We start from the raw sequence: 15,359 nt of genomic DNA on the forward strand, positions 1-15,359 counted from the left end.
GCCTCGGAAGGCCACAGGGGCATGAAAAGACAGATGGCAGAGAAAAGGAATTTTTTCCCTCATTCATTCATCAGATATAATTAAGTACCTCCTTTTTCCCAGGGCTAGAGTCCCTGGGCAGTGCAAACACTTAACACTCTGGCTTCTTACAGAAAAGTTGGAGGTTGGAGTCCATCCAGAGGCACCTCAGAAGAAAGGCCTGGCCATCTACTTCCAAAATATCAGCCACTGAAAACCCTGTGGAGCACAGTCCTACTCTGACACATATGGGGTCACCAGGAGTCAGAATAGACCTGACGGCAACTGCTGAGTGTAAAATAACCCCACATTTCAAAGACTTACACAAAAAGATCGTAAAATATCTTGTTAACATTTTTTAAAATATTGATTACATGTTGAAATAATAATATTTGGGATATATTAAATAAAATATATTATTAAAGGTAATTATAACTGCCTTTTTTAATGTGGCTGCTAAAAAATTTTAAATTATGTATGTGGCTCACATTACATTTCTGTTGGACAGAGTTGATCTAGAAAGTGTAGGGTGAAAGGTTGGGAAAGGGATCAATAGTGTCAGGAAACAGAGAAGTTAGGGAATAACGAGGCCAGGGTCAGGTCAGAGCAGGGCTGAGGATTACCCTACAAGCTCTGCTGAGGGCTTGGGGTCCCAGCATAGAAAGCAGTGTATGGGCCTGGTTAGTCAGCTAGAAAGATTGAGGTACCCTTGTTAGGGACCTGGTGGTAGAGACAGTTCAGGACTTTCTCAGATTCTCTTTTTCCCATGAAAATGTACTCCTCCCACTGGTCTTAACTTGGTTGACAATACCTTATCCTTTTACCCCTTCTAGATAAGTGAGTAACGTGGGAAGGGCAGTGGCATGATGGAAGGAGATATTTGGAAGAGGCCATACCTCTTCAGGTTTTCCTCACTTGTTTTATATAGTAACGTTCACCCCTGATTAAGACCAGCCTTTCTCATACACACAGAAAAGACGCACAATTCAATCATAATAAGAGAAAAAAAAAATTTTTTTTTTTTAAGAGGAAGCAAAATACAAGGTACCATTTTCCAGCTAGAAGTTTAAACCCAAAAACCCGTTGCTGTCCAAATCAATTCCAACTCATAGCGACCCTACAGGACAGAATAAAGCTGCCCCACAGGGTTTCCAGGGCTGTAATCTTTATGGAAGCAGACTGCCACATCTTTCTCCTGCAGAGTGGCTGGGGGTTTCCTCCTGCCAATCTTTAGTTTAGCAGCCCAGTGCTTAACCACTGCACCACCGGGCTCCTTCCTAGAAGGTTGGCAAAGAGGAAAAAGTTAATTACATTAGGGTCCACTCTTTGGTATGTACAGTTTTATAGATTTTGACAAATGCATAATATAATACCCACCATTTCAGTATCTTGCAGAATAGCTTCACTGGCCTAAAAACCCTCTGTGCTCCACCTGTTTGTCTCTTCCCCACTCCCCCTATGCCCTGGCACCATTGATCTTTGATCTTTTTACTATCTCTGTAGTTTTGCCTTTTCCAGCAAATCATATAGTTGGAATCATACGCTATGTAGCTTTTCCAGACTGGCTTCTTTCATTTAGCAACATGCATTTAAGACTCCTCCATGTCTTTTACTGGCTTGATAGCTCTTTGCTTTTTCTTGCAGAATAATACTCCATTGTATGGATGCACCACAGTTTGTTTATCCATTCACTTATCGGAAGATATCTTGGTTGCTTCCAGTTTGGGGCAATTATGAATAAAGCTGCTCTAAATATTCACAGGCAAGTTTTTGTGTGGACAAAAGATTTCAGTTCATTGAGGCAAATACCCAGGAATGTGATGCTGGACCATATACATGGTAAGCTGATGTTTAATTTCGTAAGAAACTGCCGGGCTGTCTTCCAAAGTGGCCGTTCCATTTTTCATTCCCGCCAACGCTGAAAGAGGAGTTGCGTTGATCTACATCCTCACAGCATTTAGCGTTTTTAATGTTTTGGCTTCAAACCCTAATGTAAACCATGGAATTTAGTTAATAATCGTGTATCAATTGTAACAAATGCACAATACTAATGGAAAAGGTTTGTCAGAGGGAAACTGTGTGCAGGGGGGAGAGGAGTACGTGCGAGCTCTGTATTTTCTGTGCAATTTTCTGTAACCTAAAGCTGCTCTAAAAAATAAGGCCTATTAAAAAAATTGTAAACTGTGTGGGCAAGGTACAGGAAAACAGGGTGGTGGGAATTTAACTACCACAACCTTGATGGAAGATGAATTGAAAGTGGCTATTAGAACTTGAGGTCTTCCCTGGATGGTGCAGATGGTTCAGTGCTTGGCTACTAAGTGAGAGGTTGGTGGTTCGAATCCACCGAGAGGCGCCTCAGAAGAAAGGCCTGGTTATCTATTTCCAAATGGTCACAGCCATTGAAAACCCTACAGAGTGAAGTTCTATTCTGAAACACATGGGGTTGCTGTAAGTCAGAATCGACTCCACGGCTACTTATTTTTGTTTTTAATTGTACATTAAAAAAAAAAAATTTTTTTTTCTTCTTTGACTCGATATTTATCCTACAGACATCCACAATGTAAAATGACATATGTCCACAAATTTTCATTGTAATTAATAGTGTAAAAGCAAAAGATTGGAAACAATTGAAATGTCTATTAATAGGAATTGATTAAATAAATTATGGGCATGATTTCCATAGAATTTAAAAATAATGTTATTATTTCAATAGCAGGCAGCTGGTAAAAATAAGGTAGATCGATATGTACAGATATAGAAGTATCTCCAAGACACATTGCTAAGTTAAAAAAAAAAATAAAGCAAGGCAAGAACAGTGTATATAGTACACTTCCACCTCTGCAGAAAAATCTCATTATGTTTACTCAGATTCGTTTGTAAATAGATTTTTTTGAAAGATGCATAATAGTAACAATGGTTGCTCCAAGGAGGGGAGCTATGTGTTACAGGGAGAAGAGGGACTTACCTTTCACTAGACACTGTTTTTCGCTTTTTAATGTTGCTGTCAAGTCGATTCTGACTCATAACAACTCTATAGGACAGAGTAGAACTGCCCAGTAGGGTTTCCAAGGAGCCACGGTGGTGTTGGAATTGCCCAGCCTTTGGTTAGCAGCCGAGCAGATTTCCTTTTATCACAATTCCATAGTTTCTTTTGCCTGTACTCCACAATATGCATAGCTCTCTGCTGGTGCTGCAACTCTCTCTTTTTGCTTCCTAAAGAGTTGGTTACCCCCTTTCCACTTAGTAACTCAGGTGACAATTTTATTTATTTTTATTGTCGAGTATCAAACCCGTTTCGGTCGAGTGACTCCAACTCATAGCAACCCTATAGGACAGAGTACAAATGCCCCTTAGGGTTTCCAAGGAGCAGCTGGTGGATTCGAACTGCCCACCTTTTGTATAGCAGCCGAGCTCTGAACCGGTGCGCCACCAGGGCTCCTATTGTCAAGTACAGTAGCCAGATTTACCGAAATTTATGTTCTAAGAATTTTGATTTTTTCTCTATTTTGTCCTTTTTTTATACTTAAACACATCTTTGTTATAATTTTTTTCTAAAACAGTTACACTGAAAAAATAGCATCTGTCTTCTTTGACAGTCTCTTGAAATATACTTTATGCTGAATTAGAAAAAAATCAAACAAACACAAAGTGCCCTCTAGTGGTTAAAGAACTTTCTTTCAAACTTCTTTCACTGTCGTTTTAAGAAAAATGAAGGAATGCTGAATTTTAAAAATCTAATTGAAAGCTCCAAGTTCTAAAGTTAAAAAAACAAAAGCTACGAGAAACGTCAACGTATCAGATGATGTTTCTTAAACCAGAAATGAATAGTAACAAAGGAAAAAAATTATGAAAAATGTATTTAATTTGCTTCACCATCCACCTCTCCTGAGCCAACTACGCAGATGAACTGTGATTTTCTGGGCTCAGTTATATGGATAACTTTATTGAATTGGAAGTGGAAAACTACATAACTGTGACTTTAATTTGCCCAGGAAAGAAACAAAAGTTGCCTCCTAAACAGCCATTGGAATTGGTTAATGAAAGAATGCCTGATGTGGTAAATAATCCAAGAAGAGGATTCATAGACATTTTTCAAAAATTACATTGCAGAGGGTGAGGGTCAAGGTCCTTTGTCTGTACAAAGCATTGTTGACCTGGTCATCGTCAATGACCGTGAAGGGGTCTGGAGGCCTATGGAGAGTTGGAATGTGGTCTTTTGAGCGCACCTTTGTCCAATAGGACTAGAAGGTCAACTTGGAGTAGGCTAAGTTGCGGGCCACCTTGACGAAGGTGACTGGCAATTTGACCCAGGTCAGTGGTAGAAAAACGGAACATTTGTGAAACTACTTTTCAAGGAAGAACTCACAGTACCCACTCCCTGTGGAGGGAGGACCAGGTACCTCAGCCACTTTGGCTGAGCCCCCAAACATGTGAGAAAGTGGAAAGCAGTTAGAACAGTAGGACCGTCCACCTGAGCCCAGCCGAAACTGGGAACGCACAGAATCATGAGTTTAATAAAATGGTTGCTGTTTCAAGCCACTGAGTTTTGAGGTGGTTTGTTATGCAGCAATAGACAAGTGATACTGCCGCACCAGCAAGGTGTGATACTTCCCACCAATATGTGGCATTATCTGGCTTTCTAATTCTTGCCAATCTTATAGGTGTAAAGTTACTGTCTTGGATTTCTTTGGGATTACTAATGAAATGGAGTATCTCTTCGCATGTTCGGTGGACTTTGGCTTTTCTTAAACTGCTTGTCAATACCCTTTGCCCATTTTTCTTAGGAAGTTGTTGTTTTTTTTAATTGATGATAGGTAGGAGTCCTTGTATATTCTAGATGTTAATAGCATTTCATGTTTAGGCTCTACAGATACCTTCTACTATCCAGTCGTTCATTATTTTTTATCCGTGATGTCCCTTGCTGAATAAAACTCCTTAATTATTGAAGTAATCAAATGTATCAATTTTCACCTTATGGTTTGTGTTCGTGGAATTTTGTTTAAGACGTCCTTCCCAACTCCTAGGGTGACAAAGACATTCTACCATATTTTCTTCCCATCAACGTTAGAGTTCTCCGTTTCACAATTATATATGTCTTTCATTTTGAAACCATCCTGGTGATTTGGGAAGTGAAAAGGGTATTTTGCACCCCAGTTCCATGACCCTGCTTTGTGTATGATGATAGTAAGGCCCCAAGTTTATTGTTCTCACTAGTGAGCCACTTTTCCCAAGATCTAGTAAAGAATTCATCCTTTCTCCCATTGATTCATGGTGATACCTTTATTGTATGTTAAGTTTGCTTGTACAAACGGGTCTCTCTTAGAGATCCATCTTCTAGTTTATTGGCGAGTTTGTCAGTTCTTCTGTTATGACAATGCTTTAAAAATGCCAGAAGCTTTCATATTTTATTCTTCTGTGCCAGGTATTCTGCTGTGATTTTGATTTCAGAGTCTCACTTAATCCCCTCTGAAACTCTGCCGGATTTGAATTACTATCTCTATTTTACATAGAAGGAAATGGAGGCCCAGAAAGTTTAAATCCATTGTCCCAAGTTCATATGCCATTAGATGGTAGGCCAAGGGTTTAAACTAAATCAATCTGGCTTGAGAGCCTTGTGTTTCCTGCTCCACAATTTGCCCAACTCATGTCAGCTCATGGTCTGGTTGTTCTTCGAGCTCACTGAAGTATCCTGGCCAATTAGGAAAGGGGAAAAACTTATTATCCCCATCTCCTGGCAAATACTGCCATGATTCCAGATTTAATTGCCTCACCCTCTCACTCAGACTCCATCGTATCTTTCTCAGGTAACAAGACTAGTACTACCAATGGTCAAAGTTTCCAAAATCCGTGTTCCAAGCTGGATTTAGGTCACATGTGTGATCATTTTAAAAGCAATTCTGCAGGTGCTAAAAGTGCTGTAATGCTTTGTAATTGTAATATAGACATTTTAGCCAAATATTTAAAAAAAAAAAAAAAGTGCATGTAGGTCCTCACACGTAGAAGGCAGTGTTGGCTATTGGCCACTCTCTTCCTCCCTTTTTAGCATAACCCAGATTTTATTCAGATAATCCACTCTCCAGTCAATGCTGTGCTCACATAAGCTAGCCATGGGCATCAAGACATTTCTGGCCAACGAGATAATCAGGAAAAGTCTGCCGAGGTAGCTCCTAAGAAGCTGTGAAAAAAGATACACAGGCTTTCAGGAAGAAAGGGACGTTTCTTCCTCTGGTGTGATGCTGAGAGCTGTGGTAGCCATTTTGTGAGTGTGAGAGGAATGAGCCTGAGGAAAAGGCTAACCCTTTGAAGATGGCAACGCAGAGATAAAAAGAACTGGGCTCTTGATGAGGCTGAACTGCTGAATTAACCAATCCTGGAACAGTTTGACTTCTGAACTTCTTGAAAATTTCGCTACAGCTTGAGCCCCACAAGTGGGAGCTTCTGTCAGTTGTAACTAAAGATATTCTAACTGATGCATGTTATGTCAAGAATGTAAATGACCTCTATGTGGGCTAAGTGTGTCCACTCCCCCTGCTGTGTAGGACTATGCACTGGACATGGGAAAACAAAAAGGGTGTGTTATACCAAACCAAAAAAAAAACCAAACCCAGCACCGTCGAGTCGATTCCGACTCATAGCGACCCTATAGCACAGAGTAGAACTGCCCCATAGAGTTTCCAAGGAGCGCCTGGCGGATTCAAACTTCCGACCCTTTGGTATTATACCAGAGTCCCCATATTCTTGTCCTTTATCTCTTCTCATTTCCAAACAGGGAAGACAAAAAATGACAGCTACAATAGGAGAAGACCTATCCTAGAGCTGAATATAAAATACAAAAGAATCCAAACCAAACCCATTGCTGTCATGTTGATTCTGACTCATAGCGACCTTATAGGACAGAGTACAACTCTTCCATAGGGTTTCCAAGAAGCACCCGGTGGATTCAAACTGCAGACCTTTTGGTTAGCAGCCTTAGCTCTTAACCACTATCCCCAAAGGACTGAGGGACAAACTTATTTGGGGTACATACCAGGAACATAATTGCTGGATCATAGGGTAAGCACATGAGGTGGGCTGGTGTAGGGGTGGGCTCAAGGGCATCAGAGGAAGAGCCTGGAGTTGGGTTTTATATTTTGCGCAGGAATTAGTAGGGGTAAGAACCTTGGAAGAAACGTATTCTAAGCAGAGAGAAGGTATGAGTTAAGGGACAGAGCCCAGAAGCAACAGGGCACAGTGGGGGAACTGGAAGTTGTGGTGTGGCTGGTACACAGGGGAGCTAGCCTGGGAGAGGCAGGCTATGAGGTTGAAAAAGAAGGTATTTTTCCTATCTTCAAAAAAGGTGAAAGGATAGAGAGCCTCTTTTTGATCTGAAGTGATGAGATACAAGCTCAAGTTAAAGAAGGAATGTAAAATCTTCTTTGTGAGTGAATAGCAAATGCATGTAGACATAGGAAAAAAATTCATATGAGAATTTTATAAATAGATACTTGAAATTGTTCCTGGAGAATTTTTAAAATATTCTTATTCATTTGTCTGTGTTGTTGTTGCTAAAAAAGCATTACATTCAAATAGTCCAAATGGTACACAGTGAAAAGTGTTTCCTCCTACCCTGACCTTCAGAATCCTAAGTTCCCTTTCTTGGTGGCAAGTACAGTTGCCAGGTTTTAAAGAAATATATTTATGTATATGCATAAACAAATATACATGTTATATTAGTTATAGTATATTGGATATGCCATGGACTGCCAGAAGAACAAACAAGTCTGTCTTGGAAGAAGCACAGCCAGAATGCTCCTTAGAAGTGAGGATGGCGAGACTTTGTCTCACATACTTTGGACATGTTATCAGGAGGGACCAGTCCCTAGAGAAGGACATTATGATAGAGGGTCAGCAAGAAAGAGGAAGACCCTCAATGAGATGGACTGACACAGTGGCTGCAACAATAGGTTCAAACATACCTACTATTGTGAGGATGGCTCAGGACCAGGCAACGTTTCATTCTGTTTTACATAAGGTCGCTATGAGTTGGAACCGACTCAACAGCGCCTGACAACAATAACATTAGTTATCTACTGCTGTGTAACAAACTGCCCCCAAATTTTGTGGCTTAAAACCACCAACATTTATTACCTCACGGCTCCTGTGGGTCGGGAATCCAGGCGCAGCTTAGCTGGGTTCTCTGGCTCAGGGTCTCTCGCAAGACTGCAATTAAAATGTTGACTAGGGTTGCAGTAATCTCTAGGCTGACTGGGGGAGACTCTACTTCTAAACACACTCTGCTTTCAAGCTCCCTCAAGTGGTTGTTAGCAGGATTCACTTCCTCACAGGGTGTTGGTCTGATGGCTACCCTCAGTTCCTTGTTGTGTGGGTTTCTCCATAGAGCAACTCATAACATGGTAAAACCTGGTGGCATAGTGGTTAAGTGCTACAGCTGCTAACCAAAGGGTCGGCAGTTCGAATCTGCCAGGTGCTTCTTGGAAACCCCATGGGGCAGTTCTTCTCTGTCCTATGGAGTCGCTTTGAGTCGGAATCGACTTGACGGCACTAGGTTACTGGGTGGCTTCATCAGAGTGAACCAATGAGAAGACAAGGCAACAAGGTGAGAAGCCAAAGTCTTTTTGTAACCTGATCTCAGAAATGACACCCCATTACTTTTGCTGTATTCTATTCACTAGAAGGGAGTTCCTGGGTGGTGTAAAAGTTTAACACACTCCAAGTTCATCCAGAGATGCCTGGGAAGGCCTGGCCACCTACTTCAGAAAATTCAGCCATTGACAACCCTGTGGAGCACAGTTCTACTCTAACACACACGCGGTTGCCATGAGTTGGAGTCAACTTGATGGCCACTGGTACTGGTAATTTATCAGAAGCAAGTTGCTAGGTTAAGCCCACATTCAAGGAGAGGGGATTACAAAATAGCATGAATACCAGGCAGCAGGAATCGTTAGAAACTGCCTACCACACATGTGTTAACTTAGATGCCTTAAAAAAATACACACACAAAGTTCCATACCTTGCTTCTGTCACATAACAATGTACCTTGGAGCCAGTTCCAAGTCAGTACATAGAGATCTCCTTCTTTCTTCTCACAGTGGTGTAGCATTTCAGCCCCGCCTTCACACTGATCGTTTTTTGAGCATGCCATACCTTATTAAACAGTCCCCTGTTGATGGACGTTAGGGGCATTTTTTATCTTTTGCTACAATGACCTTTGCTGCACATATTCTTTACCTGTCTGAGAGTGGGCTTGGAAAGTAAATTTCCTCAAGTGGAATTGCTGGGTCAAATGCACTTAACATTTTGATAGCTGTGGCCAAATTGCTTGTACCAATTTATCTTCCAAGCCCAAAGTATAAGAATTGTCTGCTTCTCTACACCTTGTTTTAATTTTCACAAGTCTTAATGAAAAAGGAAAAGAGAAATCAAAGGAGTAAAAGTAAAAACCAAAGATTGATGTCATTAATTCTTTAAATTGTTTTATTGTGGTAAAAATATGTATAACAAAATGTTTGCCAATTCAACATTTTTAACATGTACAATGCAGTGATATTGATTACTTTCATCATGTTGTGCTCACCGCTGTTTCTAGATTATTCCACCACCATTAACAGAAACTCAGTGCCCCTCAGTGGAGTCATTAATTTTTTTTTTTCTAAATTTTATTTATTTTGTTGTTGTTGTTGGGAATAAATACAGCAAAAATATACCAATTCAACAGTTTCTACATGTATAATTTCATGACATTGATTACATTCTTTGAGTTGTACAACCATCCTCACCTTCCTTTCTGAGTTGTTCCTCCTTCATCAACTTAAATCAATGACCCCTAAGGGTCTATCTAATCTTTTGAGTTGCTATTGTCAATTTGATCCCATATAGAAAGATCTTAAAAGAGCATAATGCTCAAGGCAGGCCTTTTTTAAAACTAGTTAAGCTAAACTATTGTTCCGTTTTAAGATGGCTTCAGGGGATATTTTTGGTTTAAGGTTTAAAGATTATCTCAGGGCAATAGTTTCAGGGCTTTATCTATCCTCCCTGGCTCCAGAAAGTCTAGAGGCCATAAGGATTTGTAATTCTGTTCTACATTTTCCCCATTTTGATCAGGATTCTTCTATGGAATCTTGGATCAAAATGTTTAGTAATGGCAGCCGGGCACCATTCAGTTCTTCTGGTCTCATGGCAGAGGAGGCAGTTGTTCATGGAGGCAATTAGCCACACATTCCATATCCTCCTTCTATTCCTGACTGTCCTTTTCCTCTGTTGCTCCAGGTGAATAGAGACCAACTGTTGTGCCTTGGATGGCTGCTTGTAAGCCTCTAGGACCCCAGGCACTTCACAACAAACTAGGAGGTAGAAGAGAAGCACTAACCACGTTATTAGGCCAATTAACTGGGATGTTTCATGAAACCATGACCCTATACCTCCAAACCCAAAACCAAATTCTATGAGGCATTTGGTTGTACATAAGCAGCCTCAGTAGCTGCTCTTTTTTTTTTCTTTTTTGTCATTGTTGTAAATATTAACTCGAAACAAGGCTCTGTTGCAGTAATTGTTGAATTTGATCTGGATTTACCAGGGTACTTCTCTAATATAATACACAAATGAGAGTGCGGACCCCTGAGTTTAGGCTCCCGAGTACCTGACGATCTGTTCTGGCACCTGTCACTATAACCTAAGATAACATCTCCTCCTTTGAGGGTTGTGGGACTCTCTTAACAACACTCAACAGTTACTTTATCAGATTTGTTTCTATTTCCCCTGGAGGACACAACACTAATGGGTATCAAACCAAGTTTACAGTGAATAATTATTTACATAGAGAACTTTACAGCTTCAGGCATTAGAGAGATGGAGAATGTTGGGATGAAAGAAGTTATAGCCCAGATAGAGCTCAGATAGTCCAATAGCGTGTTAACCATTGGTACCACCTAGGGACTCAACTCTCCTCCAAATTCTGGAATCCTTCCTACCATCAGTCAGCTTCTGTCTGTATATTTTCATGGCGAAATACTTATTTCATTAAAAGTAGACTGTTCCATTTTTAAAGCATTCTCATGGTTAAAAAATTACTTTGTACACTGAGTTGAAATCAGAAATCTGCTCCTTTGTGCCTCTGTCCAGTGCTTCCTCGACTGGCTTATAGCACAAAAAGGAAAAAAGTCTTTGTTCTTTGAAAACAGGTCCCACTGTTTTCTCCAGTCTGCTTTTCTCCAGACTGACGGTTTTAATATGCATCATTTCTTCTTCCCAGGAATTAATTTCCGGATGCACCACCACTCTGATTCCTCTCCCCTGGACATATGCCTCTTCTCGGGTTCTAAATGATGCCAAGCATAAGGATCCCCATAACGTCAGTTTTTCTGCTGATCACCACGTGATTGCACATGTACCTTTAGGACTATTGATTGAAAGTATATATAGTGACAAAGAGCTGTTGTGAATTCAAGAACACTCTGACAAAAAAATGTGATGAAGATCAAGGACTACAGCCTTCAGTGTCGATTACACCTCAACATAAGGAAAACAAAAATTCTCACAACTGGACCAATAAGTGACATCATGATAACAGAGAAAAGACTGAAGTTGTCAAAGATTTCATTTTACTTGGATCCACAATCAATGCCCATGGAAGCAGTAGTCAGGAAATCAAATGAAGCATTGCTTTGGGCAAATCTGCTGCAAAGGATCTCTTTAAAGTGTAAAAAGGCAAAGATGTCACTTTAAGGACTAAGGTGTGCCTGACCCAAGCTGTGTATTTTCAACTTCTTCATATGCTTGTGAAAACTAGACAATGAATAAGGAAGACTGAAGAAGAATTGACGCCTTTGAATTGTGGTTTTGGCAAAGGATATTGAATATACCATGGACTGCTGTCTTAGGCTGTGTTCTCTAGAGAAGCAAAACCAGTAACACATATAAATATATATATAGAGAAATTTATATCAAGGAAACAGCTCATGTGATTGTGGAGGTTGGAACGTCCCAAGTCTGTGGATCAGGATAGAGACCTCTCCCAATTCAGGGAGCCATAGAAGCTGGTGAACCATAGATTGTCAGGTCAGAGAGCAGGGTTCCCACTTACAAGCTGTGAATGCTGAGGAATCCCAAGGTCGGCAGGCAATACCTCAAGGTTTCTCCTGATTCATTTAGCTGCAGAGGCTGTCAAACCCAAGATTGGCAGGTTGAGGAGCAGGACTCCTGCTCACAGGCTGTGAAGATTGACGAATCCCAAGATCAACAAGTAAGCTTCTACCTCAAGGCCCAAGAACAAGATGTTAGACAAGAGGCAGCTGCTGAATCCAGAACAAGCCAAAAAACTTTGGCAAGGTGAGCAGGAAGGAAATACGCGGTACAGGGCAGAGAGATGAAAGTTGAGTGGATAGTGAGCTGCCACAGGCCCTGCCTCCGCCAGTACCACTCAGCAGATTCCATCATGGGGTGATCACATATCAAATTTCAACAGGGAAGTGATCACATTATACAACTGCCAAAACACTGAGAATCATGGCCCAGCCAAGTTGACACATGTTCTTAATCATTGCAACTGCCAAAAGAATGAACAAATCTGTCTTGGAAGAACTACAACCAGAATGCTCCTTAGAAGCAAGGATGGTGAGACTGCATCTCACATACATGTTACCAGGTGGGATCAGTCCCTGGAGAAGGACATCATGCTTGGTAGACGGCCGATGAAAAAGAGGAAGACCCTTAATAAGATGGATTGGCACAATGGCTGCAACAACGGGCTCAAGCATAACAACGATTGTGAGAATGGCACAGGACCAGGCAGTGTTTCGTTCTGTTGTACAACTCAACAGCACCTAACAACAACAATAATCACAGCAGCATCTCCAAATACTTGAGAAATAATTGTATATGTGTGGAAGAACTATTATTCAGATACTTTACAGTTAGTTTTGGCTTACCACCCACCCACCCACTTCACCCCTCCCATAGGGAGCCTCTGGGAGCCATTTGTTGTATGTGGCACTATTCGCTGGGGCAGTTGATTAGACCAGGAATAAGCAGCTAACCTGAGATGGACTATTCAGAAGCTCCCTCCTGAGAATTTGGTATCAGAAACTTGTTGTTAGCCTCTGTGCATGGGTAAAGATGAGGGAATATATGGTTCGGGGCATTAAGTAATTGTTTTTCTCCATGTTCACTTATTATTTATTCGACAAATACCTATTTTTTGCCTACTACGTGCCAGGCACTGTGCTAGGTGCTGGGATTCAGCAGTATCCTTGCCCTATTGGAGATTCCATTCTATCGAGAAGCAGAGCAAGCCTGACTGTACAGATATGATCTTTAATGTTATCACCATCTAATATTTTTTATTATCTCTAATATTTTACAGGCTGTTCTCTCCTAAATCAACAGCACAACATACCATGGTTTTATCACATTTAGCTTCCCCTTCTAAGTTATTTTTGAGCACGTTTTCAGCATCAGCACCAATGCTTAAAAAAAAAGCTTGATTGACGATGGCAGGATATTAGAGAGAGTTTTAATTATAACAATGAATGTGGAATCAGTCACAGAAGTTGGGATGTGTGGTCACAAGACTACCTAAAAAGGACAGTGTTTTTGTTTATCAGCTGTAGCAGTGCCGCCAGGTGGCGAAATGGTAAATGATGGACTTACACAATTAAAAATTTTTTTTTTAATTGGGGATGAGAAGAGATTCATGCACATTATTTCAAAATCTGCACATGATGGGAGACTCTTCAGACTGTTTCAAATGAGCGTAGTTTGAATTTTCTTCAAATGCAATATTGTACTAAGGGCTCCATCTTGCTCTCTGAGCAGCCTCTAGCAACTCTTGGAGAGTTAGCCCCAGAGGTGAAATCTTGAGAACTAGACAGGACCCCCCAAAGGTTCTACAGCATCCTTTATGAAGTCTTTCTTGACGCTCCTCAAGCAGTGCCAATTTTCTCACGTGCTCCCAAAGAACTGGCTTTTATGTTAACTTCATTCATTAACATTCACTGAGTGCCTGTATGGTACTCACTCTGGCCTATTCTAGGCACTGTGGATACAGCTGTGAACAAGTCAGGTTAAAATTTCAGCCTTCACTTATTACACTCTGATTGTGACATATCTGTCTTCTTTATTGTCCTGTGAGCCCTTTCACAACAAGGATCTGTCTCATTCCTCTTCAACGGAACCACACCTCACACCTGTGGGGTCCCCCAGTAATAGTCATGCTTCTCTTAATGTCCACGATACGTCCACATAGAACGTTATGTGATTTGGACATTCTGTGACCATCATATTGTATACAAGCAGTCCCTGTGTTACGAACATCTGACTTGTGGCACCTTGTATTTAAGAACAGACCGCCCTAAAGCCTATGTCATGAATTGAATTATGTCCGCCCCCCCCCCCCAAAATGTGTGTATCAACTTGGCTAGGCCATGATTCTCAGTATTCTGTGGTTGTCCTCCATTTTGTGATTGTAATTTTCTGTTAAAAGGATTAGGGTGGGATTGTAATGCCACCCTTACTCAGATCACCTCCCTAATCCAATGTAAAGTGAGTTTCCCTAGGGTGTAGCCTGCACCACCTTTTTTCTCTCTAAAGATAGAAAGGGAAGCAGAGAGTTGGGGGCCTTACGCCGCCAAGAAAGTGGTGCCGGGAGCAGAACACATCCTTTGGACCTGAAGTTCCTGCGCTGAGATACTCTCAGACCAAGGGAAGACTGAAGACAAGGCCCTTCCTCCTGAGCTGACAGAGAGAGAAAGCCTTCCCCTGGAGCCGGCACCCTGAACTCAGACTTCTAGCCTACGGGACTGTGAGAGAATAAACTTGTCTTTGTTAAAGCCATCCACTTGTGGTATTTCTGTTATAACAGCACTAAATGACTAAGACAGCCTATTATATTAAAATTTTTACTTAAATACATATAATGGTTCATAATAACGAATGCACGTGCTACTCGGTGATGCTCATGAAAACACTGCACTGTTTGTAAGTGTTTCTTAAGTGCTATGTCTGCTTCATCCACTCTCCAATCACACACTTTGGACATGTTATCAGGAGGGATCAGTCCCTGTAGAAGGACATTAGGCTTGGTAAAGTAGAGGGTCAGCGAAAAAGAGGAAGGCCTGTTACCAATTGCCAATCTGACACAAAGGGTCCTTGTCTTTTCCTGAGTAAGAATACATGTGAAAGACAAACTTTATCTTCAGCAGGCTTTATTTTGCTTGAGTCAAGCAAAAGGAGTCGGGGGGATATAAGCCTCTCCAAAAGACTGAGTCGAAAAGGGAAGCAAGGCTAGGGCTTATATGGGTTGGGTGGAGACAATGGAGTAATGAATATTTAGTAGGCTTCTTTCAAGG

The 15,359-nt window shown here is 41.1% G+C and overlaps 1 long non-coding RNA gene across 1 annotated transcript in view; it reads left to right on the forward strand.

The window, feature by feature from the left end:
• The window catches only part of LOC135228577 (uncharacterized), a 35,621-nt gene extending 20,684 nt beyond the window's left edge, over positions 1 to 14,937 (forward strand). The window contains exons 3-4 of the long non-coding RNA XR_010319147.1: positions 1,663 to 1,857; positions 11,267 to 14,937. This is a non-coding gene — a long non-coding RNA (uncharacterized LOC135228577). The remainder of the gene's footprint in view (positions 1 to 1,662; positions 1,858 to 11,266) is intronic.
• Positions 14,938 to 15,359: the final 422 nt, after the last annotated feature.

The sequence above is a fragment of the Loxodonta africana genome, chromosome 23 (assembly GCF_030014295.1).
Source record: "Loxodonta africana isolate mLoxAfr1 chromosome 23, mLoxAfr1.hap2, whole genome shotgun sequence".
Lineage (NCBI taxonomy): Eukaryota > Metazoa > Chordata > Mammalia > Proboscidea > Elephantidae > Loxodonta > Loxodonta africana.